At 42.5% G+C, this 14,042-nt stretch overlaps 1 protein-coding gene across 1 annotated transcript in view; it reads right to left on the bottom strand.

Moving 5' to 3' along the window:
- Positions 1-14,042, bottom strand: part of TENM4 (teneurin transmembrane protein 4) — a 508,875-nt gene that overhangs the window by 101,860 nt on the left and 392,973 nt on the right. The gene's annotated exons all lie outside the window — the stretch shown is intronic.

Genomic DNA, 14,042 nt, shown 5'->3' with positions numbered 1-14,042 from the left:
CAAAGAAACAGTAAATTAAAACAAGACAGTTTGTCATTATTACAGATTGTGAGCTTCAGTTTCATCCCAGTTATACCAGTATGAATTAGAAGTCCTTTCACTAATGTTATTGGCATAACTTTGAGTTTACTGTAATATAAATAGGATGAGAATCTGATCTGTTATTATTGCTCTAGTACTTACGATGGCTTACATGTCATGGACTTGGATTCTTTTGAGTTATACCTGTTCCATTCTCAGAAGACTCTAGTGCCATAAAACATCACTGTCAACATCATTTCATGTGGTTACCCATACACAGAAAACTGAACAAAAAGCCTGTTCAATGTTCCCAGAGCTTCCAGTCTATGTGTGGGTCAAAGTGCAATGAATATCTGCTCCATGTAGACGTGCACACACACACACAATGAGTCATTTTCACAAGTGCTCTGCACCTGCCATTAATGATAATGGGAGCAGTGTCAGATTAGCAAAAGTGCTTTTGAAAATCCCATCCATTATCCTTACCTCTGTCTGTTCTGATATCTCTACATCTTTATAACTCCTTGCAAAATTGCCACAAAAATTTATCAGCTCAGGCACAAAACCTACCCATCTGCCTTTTCTCTTGATGACTAGTGATAATGAAAAAGAACTAATTACGTTTTATTTGCCCATTAAAAAAATGACTTGCTGCAGACGATTAGGCCAGTAGGATTCTGGAAGGTCAAATCTCAGATGGAGTTTGAGAGACCGTTCACAGAGTGAAGACCTGCATAGATGCAATATGCTTATCCATAGCTACCTGAGAGAAAAAAAAAATGGAAAAGACAGACAAAAACCAACAAACCAGCATTGTTACTGTATCGACTACAGTTTCAAGCAAGATAAAATGTTGTCATTTTCTCCCACACATTAATAATGTTTTCTAAGGCTACAGACACTCTGCTGAGAGGACAGCAAACCAGCTGTACCATACCTCTTCATTACCCTGTCTTTATTCCAGGCATCAGAAATGTGTTTTGGGACCTGAAACTGCAAGATAGCAAGGAAATTTTTTTTTTTTTTTTTTTTTTGAAACCGTAGATAAATGTTTGATGAACAGATGCACAGGACAATGTTTTGTACAGGTGGGAATGCTGAGGCCTCATCTGCAGATATGACTTTCAACTAATGTGTTCCAGTCCTGTACAGAATAAGCTGGGGGTAATTACACCAGAGAGGTTGTCTTAAAGTCATTAAGGTCTTCAAGAGCTGAAATGGGGTTTAGCTACTCAAGTCCCTCCAGTATCAACAGCAGTCTCAGGGCAAAGCATTTCTTTCACTTAGAAAATGTAAAGGACATTTTTGTCTGAGCCATGGAGAACAGCAAGAGTTAAGGTACAAACCAGATCATAAACAGTGACACCTCCACATGAATATTGTTTTCTGGTTGTTTTTTATTGTACAGTCTACAAGTGATCCAAGTGGTGCCCTACAGTGAATTGTAAGAAGATATAATGAAACTGTACACAGCTATGACTTCTCATGCCCTGAGATCTCTCACTGGATCCATCAGAAGAGTGAGAATAAAGTGACATTTGCCAGAAGCCCCCTACCCATGAAGAGCAAGGCGTTCAGGGAGCTGCATGGATTAATAGAAAATAAAATCAGAGCAAAATAAAACTTATGCTTTAATGGTCCAAATAATCAAACAGAAAAATAATGTGGGAAGCCAGCACCAGCAGCAAAGGAAAATATAGCAAGGTGTGACCTCACAGAACAATACGAAGTCATAATACAAAACACCTTTGAAATTTATAAAGGTGAACCTTCCTTAGAACTTTCTGCAAAATTTTCAAAGAGAGGTAACAGAAGGAGATGATCATGGGACCAGTGGCTTCTGCACCCCAAGTTTTGCAGCAGCAAAGCCACAGAGACCCATGATCTGTGCATGGATTCTTAACTCTGGTAGCTCCCAGAGCACAGCAAGTTTGCAGCTATGGCCATGCTTATACAACTCTTGGTTTTAAAAAGTGGCGCCTCCCTTACTCTACATATAGCCATAACATGACCATGGCACTTCAGACCTGAGACCAAAGATGTTACTGAATTATCTCCATGCAAGGTTGAAAGAGGGATTACAATAATTCATGTGCTTTAAGGTCAAAGAAATTACTATGATCAGCTTGTCTGACCTCTTATATACACAGATTGTTCCCTTTTTTCCCCCCCAGAACTGGATTAAAGCCTGTCTTTTAGAAAGATATCTCATATATCAAAGACAGATGATTACAGTGAGTCCACCACTTCCTCCGGTAAGCCATACAAATGCTTAATTACTGCCAGGAAACTGCATCTTATTTCAAGGTTGAATTTGTCTAACTCTGATACCCCACCACTGGAACTTGTTTTGCCTTTGTCTGCAAGGTTACCAATATTTCCTTCTGCCCTGCATGCTCTGATGTCTTTTCCAAGCGCAAGTCCCTCCACACAGAGCAACAATCCATTCCAAACCTTTTCTCTGAACAGCTCAGGCATAAGGTTTATTTTCCAGCCACTGGATTTTTTTTTTTGTGTGTGTGGCATTCTTTGATCTCTTTCCAGTAATTTCACATCTTCTGTTATGTGTGGGCACCAACACTGGACACAGAACTGTGGCAGAAATATTGGCTACAGAAGAGAGACCACTTCCCAAGTTTTGAGTTTTCATACTTCTAAGGTTCACAGTAGCCTTTTAGCAACGGCCTTGTACTGAGAACTCATGTTGAGACAATTATCTCCAGTGACCTCTAAATCCTGTTCTGAGTCATTGCTTTTCAAGAGTCTCCCAACCTGTAAGTATAACATGCTTTCTTTGTTCCCAGGCATATTATCTTGCAATTTGCTGCCTTAAGACACATTTTGCTTGAGTGTGACATTGTAGCGATGCGAGTCAGATCACTCTGTATCAAAATGATCTGGGTATGCTATTTACCACCATATCAAGCTTTAGGTGACCGGAAGATTTTACCAGGAGAGATTTAAACTGCATTCTAAGACAATGATGAAAATGCTGAATAGGGTTGGATACAACATCCAGTTCCAAGGGATCCCTTCAGAAACAGCTTCAATCATAGATGCCTTTCGATTAACAAATTAATTCGGAGATCTGTCACTGAGCCGTATTTTAAGCCATCTCTTGTGTTACTTATTATTTCCATGTAATGAGAGTTTTTACATCTTTGAGACATTTTATGCCTCCTATATGGATGCACGTGTCCTTTTGGCAGTCCTTCCAAAAATAAAACTCTTTCGTCACACCTCCTTTGTATAAAGCCATGAAATAAATACCCTTTACAATCTTAGTGAATCAAATCACTGCCTTTGTGAAAAGGGAGCCATTGGCAAGACATTGCCACATGTGGTAAATAATGGGATCAGTGATTTGCATCTTCCACTAAGTCTCATGTAATCATAGAATAAGTAAGACTGGATAGGACCTCTGGAGGTCATCTGGTGAGCCCTGTCTCATTTCCTTCAGAGAGGGACAGACAGGAAGGAGAATGAACTGGGTTCAGCAGAAAACCTTCATTTTCTGCCACTGAGAATAAAGCAGCTGTGATTTATTCAGCTGGCATTACTGTCTAGGGGACCAAGTCCACTTTGATCAGACAATCTGCGCTCCGTATATCACTAGATTAGTTTTACTTTGGGATTACTGCATCTAGCTTGTATCTGGTGGGTAGAGTTGGAACACTGCTTTTAGAAAGATGCTCTGCCTTCATTATAAAGATTGCAAATCCACCAATCCCATTAGTGAGCTCTTCCAAACACTACCTTAGACTTTAAACTCTCTGGGAGCAGAGACTGTCTTTTTACTTTCTGTTCACAAAACATCTGTTCCAGTCCCAAAGGGCTCTGAAGTGCCAGCATAACTCAGTGAAACCACAATTCTCATTAAAGATTTGTATCTGCAATGTATTTTCAGCCTGTTCTCCATGCAAGCATTGCTTCATGGAAGGAACTAAATGCTAAAGCTATCTGTGTCTTCTTGGAGCAGAACCTTGGCCTAACAAGCATGACACTTGCTTAATACCATCTGGAAAACACCTGATATTAACTGACTTTAAACACTCTCACTGTAGCAACTGGGACAGCTACATTAGATAATGACAATAGACCTGAATGCTGACCTTACTCAGGAGTTTCACGAGACAGTCAGTATCGTAACTGCCTTCCACAAATAGCCACCTGGATGCCAAATTTAAGATGACCTAAAACTACTTGGCTTTCAAACAGTACTTGTGACCCATCACTTTCTGAAACTCATGCACTTTATGATGTTTAAATAGCATACAAAAAAATACAGCCACCCAAACCAAGCAGAAGTTTTGAAAATCTGGAGCTACTGGGGTCAGTGTGGAGGACAGGCTGACAGAGTCGGGATTGTTCAGCTGGAGAAGAGAAGGCTCCAGGGAGACCTTAGAGCAGCCTTCCAGTGCTTAAAGGGGGCTACAGGACAGGTGGGGAGGGACAGTTTCTCAGGGAGCGTAGTGACAGGACGAGGAGTAACGGTTTTAAACTGGAAGAGGGTAGATTTAGATTAGATATAAGGAAGAAATCCTTCACTGTGACGGTGGTGAGACACTGGCACAGGTTTCCCAGAGAAGATGTGGCTGCCCCCTCCCTGGAAGGGTTTAAGGCCAGGTTGGACGGGGCTTTGAGCAACCTGGGCTAGTGGAAGGTGTCCCTGCCCATGGCAGGGGGGTTGGAACTGGATGAGCTTTCAGGTCCCTTCCAACCCAAACCAGTCTGTGATTCTATGACTCAGGGCTGTGTCTTGTTTACTCTGCCCACCGGAGCTTTAGCTGGGCTGGAGGATCACCATTTCTCATCTCTCTGGTATTTATCACATAAGAAGCAGCAGGATCCAAGCCAGAAGTAATTTTCTTCTCAAGAAAACAGTAAATAAACTGAACCTGTTCCAGGTGCATTATGACAGAAACAAGGCTGATATGGCACCACATCTGCCAGGTGGTTGGTTAAATGGGACATGCTCCTTCCCACCCGAGTACGCAGGACGAGGCAGGCGCTGAGTAACTAAAAGGGTTTTGTGACTGTCTTCCTTGCCCATAAGCCTTCATGTTGAGACTCTCCAGCTCCTGAAAGCCTCCTTTGCTAGGAATGGATTAAGATCCTAAAGCACACAACCAGCTGCTAACTGATAGGAAAAGCTGTGTGCCTATTGAACACCACTGCTTATTAGGAGAGGCGGATCTTTTGGCTTACTTCTAAACTACGATGAGATGAGCATGACATATTCCCTCCCCAGAACAAAAACTAATTGTCACATTCAGAGCCACTACTATTCTGCAAAATAATTACTCTCCAGCAGCAATGGGGCTACTGTCCCTGAACTCTTTGGGTTGCTGCTGCACTTGCTGGCTGCAAAATGCTCACAAATCCCACAGCAGTCTCGTTCCTCTTTCAAGCCTCATGCAGTCTAGCTTCCAAGTCCCACATCCACCACCACACAGTGCCAACAAGGTGTCAAGGATTAGAGTTTTGTACAGAAGCAAAGGGCTGGTTTTGAGAGACTGCTTTTGCAGTAAACAAGATCAGCCGAGAGCTAATAAAATTTCAAATTAGCTGTGACTTTTCATGGCCCCACAATTGTGTTGGCTGATTTAATGGGCAGCATCTTAGCTCGCTGAGATTGAATAACTGAGCATTTCTACAGTTAGGGATGCTGCAACAAAAATCCGTCATGCTGACATCAACAACAGAATGCAAATAACCTTCAGCCAGAGGTGTTATTATCTGTTTAAGCAGATTCTGACAGGTGCTGCATGTCAAGTGTCAGGCTGGAACAGGCAGGCCACAGGTAGGGATGGACATGTTTGGACACAGAGAGCATCCTGTGGACTATGACACACAGACAGTCAGAAGGAGATGAGCCTAATGAGCGTTATTGGGGTAAATCTGGGAAAGCATACATGACAAACTCAAGGATTGCTCCTGCTAAAGATTATGAGACTTTGCTACTGACTGCAGTGGGAAGAGCCTCTGTGAGAAACTGTACCAGGAAAAGCAAAACCAGAAAGAAAAATTATAAAAAGTCATTGCCAATGAAAGCATAAAATGTACTGATTATACAAATAATTGTGTCTCTCACGTCATCCAGTTTTTATCTTTCACCTTCCTTTCTGTGCCATTCACCAGGCAACATTATCACTTTCTGTGGGACACTGTCATGTCCTGTGATGCTTTTGGATGTATTACTGAAAGAGTTTGGATGGGGAGGGTTTAAAATGCAGATGCTCAAAGGTGAAGCTAACAAAGTGTTAGTCTTGCCCTTGAGCAAATCAGGTTTTACCCGTCTAGATCTAGTCTGAACTCTGGTGAAACAGAGACTAAAGGAATGGCTCAGTACTTCTGCACAAAACACAAGTTATTGTTCACGTGAATGCTTGTGCTGATGAAGGTTTACAGGGGTAATAATGTTCTGCCCTGAGCTGAGGACTGACACTCAATTTAGTTCAGTTGGATTTAGGAGATAAGTAGGTTTTACTCCAGTGCTTTGCAGAGAACAATTTTACCTATTCAACAAAAGAGTTGTAGCTTTTGGCCCCACTGTAAGGAATCAAAAGGAAACAAAACAAAACCATAAGGAACAGCAGCAATGTGACTGTCAACCCCTGTGATCATGTTAGCTATTAATGTTCTCTTTGCTCTTTCTATCCCACCTACTCTGTTTTGATTTTGCCTGAATAAAGTTCTCACTGGTTGTATCCTGGCTGAATTAGAGTGCTGGCTGCCTGGGAAAGGAATTGCCCTCACATCTTTCTCTAAGTGCTCAGCACATGTTTGCAAGTTCAAAATAATATAGCCACGTGTAATAGTAATCATGTATTTGAATTACAGGACTCCTTGGGCTCTAGTGCAGACGCAGAGCTCTGCAATGCTAGTCACTACAGAAACACTCTGCAAAAACTTCATCCTAATCCAGAGCTACATTCTTCTTTAAAAAAAATCTGAAAAGAAAAAGAAGGGAAGTGGAAGGAGGAAATGACAGAAAAACACATGATAATCACCACTAGCTGGGCATAAACCAGAGCTATAATAATGTGTTTAGAGTCTACAAGTTCACAGCATCCCCCAGCTCATCATTGCTCTGGAGAATACAGTTGTTGCAGCTGGCTTCAAGGGTTTCTTCCTTTCTCCAGGCAGGCTTTTAACAAAGGCACTTACACATTGCACAACCAGCAAAGCAGCGCAGAAACCAGGCAATCTATATTTTGAGTGAAATTCATGAAGTTGAGCAAGGCTTGTGAGGGCCCTTCCCAGCAGAGGAGAGACTAGCGTTCAGAGAGGGCAGTGAGTGTAGGTTGCTTAACCTGATCCATGGTCATGCAGTACCGTACCTGAAACTGCTTCCTTCAGGAGCCAAAGGGACTTAGAGCTTAGAAATTTTTTGTGGGAGCCATGGGTTCACACCCTCAGGAGCTGAGATATCCTTGTCACCAAGGTCTCTCGCTTTCCTGGTAAGTGCTGCAAGTGTTCAGCTACTGCTGAAAAGTTCAACCTAACACATTTTGTTGACTGAATCCAAGGCAATTCAAGCAATCATCTGAGCACGGCTTGGAAAGTGGCCTCAGACAACTTAGATATAGGCATGTTTCTCAAATCCTGGTGAAGGGGAAAGTAGCCATGCGCTCTATGCACACTGAGCACACTCAGGACAAAATCTTAGGTTTTTAAGGGGACTTTCTGCCCCAGAGGAGGCAAGAGTTTGCTTCAGGTGCTAAAGCAGGTCTGCTAAAGCTTTCCTGAATTTCTCCTTTGAGCACTGGTGCCCAAACTCTGTTTAAGCATCTTTTCAGGTGCAGAAATGCTTTGTGAAATGTGTGTCCAAGCCTGTCTTTTCTGAAGATGGTTCATGTTGCATCTGATATACCATCAGTGCCTCCTTCCCATGAGTAACTTCCCTGATTTCAGCAGACAACGGTAGGTTTCTTTTGACACAGAGGACACCTTCCTGGTTTCTTTCTGAATCTATTAATCAAAGGCATTTCATTAAGGATGATCAAAAGTACCAGGAACTCTCCCAAGCTGTCAAGGCAACCCACAGCCACTCCTAGACCCTCAGTTCACAACACATCATCCTCTGTAATGGCACAACCAACACCTGCTTCTGGATGCTGTAACGCATGGGTTCACACCGCCCTCCTGACAGCACCAGTGCCAATAACCGTCAGCCCGTGATACCCAAGTGTCCAATACAGAATCAGCAAAGAGCTGAAACCTGAAAATGTGAACCGGTCATTTTGTTCTCTTACTTGAGGAAAGGTTGATTAACAGTCATCATAAAATAGAGGAAGAAAAGCTGGGTGATTTATAACAAATTATACCAGCTAGCCAATCTTTTCAGGTACAGCAGACTTTCTCATCTTTTTAGCAGTGCTTTGTGGTTCCTCCAAGATGACCCTGTTGTTGGACTGGATCTATATGTGACGGTAAATGCTAATTTATGGTGGCTGTTTTCCCAGGTGCGTTCAGTTCTCAACACTTCCCTTCGTAAATGTAGCTAGCATATTAATGCATCATTTTTTATGGTTTTGAGGAAGCAGACAGCTCCCACACCATGCCTAGGAGACAATCTTCTCATGCTATAAAAGCCTTGCAGGCATGAAGTAAAGGTTCACAATAGTGTGCAAAAAGAAAGAGAAAATATCAGAAAGTACCCCATCACCTTGTCTGCAGCTCAAGCATTTGCGAAGACAAAGGTTTATGTTCTGGGGTTCTCCTGGATTCTTTACAATTCCCTTTACAACCCTGCTGCTACCTTCAGGTGTATCCCTGTGTACTGGTAAAGAGCACTGCAGACTCCTGCCAGCTCTCTAACACATTATTTGGCATGTGGTGGACAGATGGTGGACACATGGGTGTTAAGAAGGCCAGTGTGCAGTGCCAAAATTTCTCTTGCCAAAGAATTTGAAATGCTGCTGTCCCAAAGCATTATGTGAGTCTCCACCTTACTACAAGCACTACCTGATCTTTGAATAGGGCAAGCAAGACACGAAGCATAACTCTGTGGAGTTGCACCAATGGGCTATGGTACAGTTAAACAAACAGCATTGATTTGTCTCAGAGAACACATTCCTGAATTACGTCGTCCCTGAAGTGAGAGTTGGTTTCTAGTGGCAGCAATAACTAATACTCAGGGCTGCAAGGAAAGGCGAAAATCCTGTGTGCAGTAGCCTGGTGGCTCTGACCTGCTCACTGCTCCAGGGTTGGAAGACTAAGGCAACTTTTAGTTGTTCTGGCCCAGGAGGATAGAGAGAAGGAAAGCATAAGGATTGCTCCACCTGCTAGCTCTGGGGTAGCATCTGGTGGAGCACAGACTGAACTTGCAAAGGCGAAATGGAGCCACATGTACATTGGAACCCTGTGTTCGTGCTAGGCTAAATGCATTGCATGTAGCTGTCACAAATGAGACATAAAGTGAGGGGCAGAAGGTTCGCTACTACAATTCTTGCAGAAAAATAGAACAGGATGGTTTATTTTCTTCACTCCCAAAGGAAGATCATTGACCAGGTGATGTAAGAAAAATGAAGTTGCTATACTTCCATGTAATGGTGTGCAATATACATCAGGATAGGCCAGCTTTATACGACCGGGAAGTTTATCTATCTATCTATCTATCTATCTATCTATCTATCTATCTATCTATCTATCTATCTATCTAATCTGTCTAGCTATCTGTTTAAATTATCCTGCAGTAATCACTAACACAAGCATTTGAATGTGTTTAGACTGGGAAGAGGCAGCAGATAACACAGACAACTGAACATCAACCTCTAATGAATATGAGTGGTTAGATAATATTAGGAACATTTATATTCCAGACATACTTTTCATCTGAGAAAGACTCTTGCCTTTCACAAGTAAAGTAGATTCACTTTGAGCACAGTTCAGCAGCTGTTTAGCAACTGGAATGTTCACAGCAGGAAATGAAGGATGTGGTCAATTCCACTTCCCGGAGAAACAGCAAGCTTTACCCTCTCTGGAAGACTTGGCTACTCTGGAAAAGCCCAAAACAATAACAAAGGCCCTCAAGTGAAGTTACTGTGTTGATTGGACAGAACTTTTAGACCAAAAGAGCAATTTAGTTTAATATCTGTAATTCTCTCATGGTTCCAGGACAGTGTGGTGTATCCAGACAGGTAAATGGAAAAATGGCCAACTCTCTGGTTCTCAATATGGAGGGAGTCATATATTTAGATGATTTCTCCAGAGCAAAGATCGTTAACACAGCTTTGCTGCCCAATAGCATATCTGTGAGACTGTGAAGAATATCCTCTCCTCTCCCCCTCCATTTTTCCTGTATATTCTGTTCCTAACAGAGGAGTCTACAAATGCAATGGAGCCCATATTTAGCCTATGGAATATCAGCCTCTTCTCAAGGCTTTGTCAAATGCCATTAAGTCCACTTCTAGGACTTGTCACAGAAGATAATTTTCTTGGTATTTTAAACTTTCAAACTTCTTATTCTTCAAGCACATGACAAAGCACTCAGTGTGGGGTTAGACAGGACTACTCTCAGGTATTGAGTGTTTGCAGCCATGAATTACAGAGGTTATTTTCTGCCAAAGAGAGGCAACAACCACTTTTCTCAGCTTGTTTTAAGGAAACACCTCCCATTTGTTGTGATACAGGTGGCCTCTTAGGTCAAATGTGCGAAATCCTAGCCTTTTACCCAGATTGTTAAAGCTCTCTCACTGCACTGTTTTCCCTTGACTGATACTGGATGATCACCTGCTCTCGGTTACTTACTACAGCTCCTTTCAAGTTGATAGGCTTTGTGTTTAAAAGTGTAAATAAAGTGGACTTGGGTGTGAAACCTAAGTGCTAGCTTTGACAGATGACACTTGGTGTGGACAGGGGACTGCTCTCCAAGACACCTTTTTTCTAGCCTGAATGGAGATTACATTTCACTGAGTCTTTCTCTGAGGGACTTCTGCTTAGCTTGTTATTGTTTATCTGAACAGCCTCCAGATTTAAGAGGCAAACACACCCTGTAATTTGGTACCCGTCTCCCTCAGGGTATGATTAGGCTGGGATATGATGAAAAAGATTCTGACTTCAGCTCCCATTATCCCAAGGAATTTCCGGCTGCAGGGATCTTGATTAGCAGACATCCGATACCACAGTGTGGGAACCAGCTTCCGCTGAGCTCAGGCAGAGTGAAACCCTCGCAGAGTGAACAGCCCTACCGTGGTGTCTCAGCTTCAAGAGATGCTGCTCTGAGCAGAAAGTGACTCGAAGGGCAGCAGTGACCAACCAAAAGTAGCCAAAAGTAGGTACCTATGAGGTGATATCTGAAATAGCTCAAGGAGATGATGCCCTAAATCTATTTCTCTCCGCTGATGGTACCCGCGGTGACTAGCTCATATGTTTGACTTCTAAAGCTTCATGAAAGGACTACCATCTCCATTACCTACATTCATGTCTACATGAAGATAGATTCAGCAATTGCCCTGAAATCCTTTATGGTGAACCAAAACAAACCCCGTTTCTCCAGCCCTGAGCATGTATCACTCCAGAGACTGTTATAGGATCCCAAAAGAGGGAGAAACCATAGTGCTCATACACATACTACACACTCTTTCAAGAGGCTGTTCAGGCCTACATCTCTTCAGTGCTCTTCAAAGCGCAGCAGTTTTCCAAGGTATAATGTTTGTGGTGACAAAGTGTCTGCGTCGAATATGGTCTCAATTGTGCTTCTAAACACAGGTGCTTAGTGTCATTTGAGTTGCCTTTGGATATATGAGAAATCCAAAGGCAGCTGTCACACATGAAGCATATACATTTGCTCTACTAGAGATCCAAGCTATTGTGAACGGGAAGCCAGAAGCCAGCTGGGGTACTCTAGGATGTCTCAGATGGTGCTGGACAAAAGGCAACAGACGTTAAGCTGGAACATGGAAAATTATGATTAGATATTAGGAGAAAAAAGTTTACTATAAAGATGGTGATATACTGGAGCAGGTTGCCCAGAGAGGTGGAATCTCCCTCCATCCTTGGAGGTGTTCGAGAGTTGAAAGGACACAGCCTTGAGCAACCTGATGTAATTAGAACTGCTTTGAGCAGGGAGTTGAACTAGAAATCTGCTGGAGGTCCCTTCCAACCTAAATTATTCCATAGAATTCTACAAATGTCTTCAGCTGTCTTGCTACAGAAATCATCATAAAAACTAGGAAATAGGTCCAGAATCATCCTTTCTTCATGAATCCATGTAACTATATTTGAATCCCTGTGCTAAACAAGGAACTCAGGCTTCAAAGCAGAAATGCTGCACCGCTGCTGATGCTCCTACATCTCAGGGGTTGAAATTCTAGATTTGAGCCTACAAATACAAATGATCCATAAAAATGTATAAAAATCAAGTCAAGAAGGTAAACGTATTCCACTGTTCCACTTCCCAGCTAAGAAGAGTCCTTAGCAGTAATGGAGCAAAATCACAGGAATAGCATAGTGTATGACACGGATTATCTGTAAACTGTAATGCACACCAGGTACATGTATTTTTTTTTAGTGTACCAAGAGTAAAGTCAACACTCATTTGTGGGCTCTGACACATGAGTAAGCTGTCACAAGGCAGTATGTTACAACCTATCAGTTGCTTTGCTCTACCTGTGTACACCACTGCTCCACACAAGTTCACCAAATGCATGTTAGCAGTTGATGTGCACTAACTTGTAAACATGTCGGTGCCTATTGTCTCTCCCGTCTACATCTGCTGTCCTGCAGGCTAGCAAGGCGACAAACGGCTCGTTTCAAGGTGAGGGTAACCCAGTTACAACATTAGCACCTTGAACCAGGAGATACGAGGAGACGGTGTTCCACCAACCTTCTCAGAGTCTGGTCATGCTCTTTTTGATGTAATACAGATGTGGTCTACATTGTATGTTAGGCTGAATTACTCCTTCTTCCCTCTCTCTCTTTCTAAAAACTTCACAGCGTTTTTGTTGGTTATTTTTTTCCATGGAAACTGGGATTATCCTTGGCTCTATTTACCATATTTTTACACATCTGATGTGATGAACTTTATTGCTGTTCTGTGTCAGCTGTAAATAGGAAAGACGAGTACAGTGATACTCAATTTCATGTGAGGCAAAAAGCAACCTTTGTTTTATAGTGTGTACTCTTTGTACGGTTCTCCAATTTTTTCCGTCTTTTCTAAAGGGATAATTTGGTCCATTTGCCATGCCAGATGTGCAGAAGTATTTTAAATATTCAATCAGAATCCCAGTTGCTCTGAAGCAGATAATCACAGTCTTGGCTTGGCTTTTTTTTTTTTTTTTTTTTTAACTGTACTGTTCTTGTGAATATGATAAAACAGAGGCTTGCAAAATGCAGTCTCCACTTCACGGTCTGGGTCCTGGCCCAGACTTGTGGTTTACAAAGCCTTTTGCTGAGTGACAACAAAACAAATTATGCAGTCTCCCTTATGCCTTAAATTTAATATCTCATCTCCTGCCCTCTAATTCAAACCTTCACACTGCACCAGGGTTTCCTTTGTAATGAGATAACTCTGAATATTAAGTTTGCATTACACAGAGCTATTATTCACATGCCTGACATCATTACATATGGAACTGTAATCAATAAAACACGGTTCAAGAGGGATTGGATGGCTTGTGGGCATGGGGATCAGTCACTGAAGCCTCTAAGTTTCTGCAAAACATCCACCCCAAGTCAGTAGTGACCTACCAGAGAGCCTTGATGAAAACCTCCGGCAGCGAGGCCAAAGTTCGAACAGTCGGGGCGTTTGCTGTCTGAGGTGGTCCCATCGTGTCACTGCTGAGCAGCCTGGCTGGGGTGGAGGGACAGGACGAGTGCATAGCCTCTGCCTGCTCTCTGGTATATGGACTTGATTTGAGGATAAACAAATGTCCCTCTTCAGCCCTGGCACCCCAAGCCCAAATCCATTTTATTTGAATTCAGATCCACTCTGGCTGAGTCAGCCTGGCAGACTTTGCTGTCTGTTCTCCACCAGCTGTCAAAAAACAATCTGCCCTGCAGAATCAAGCCCAGCT

The sequence above is a fragment of the Strix aluco genome, chromosome 2, assembly GCF_031877795.1.
Source record: "Strix aluco isolate bStrAlu1 chromosome 2, bStrAlu1.hap1, whole genome shotgun sequence".
NCBI lineage: Eukaryota > Metazoa > Chordata > Aves > Strigiformes > Strigidae > Strix > Strix aluco.
The sequence above is the reverse complement of the archived record's forward strand: the minus strand, read 5'-3'. Positions and strand labels throughout refer to the sequence as shown.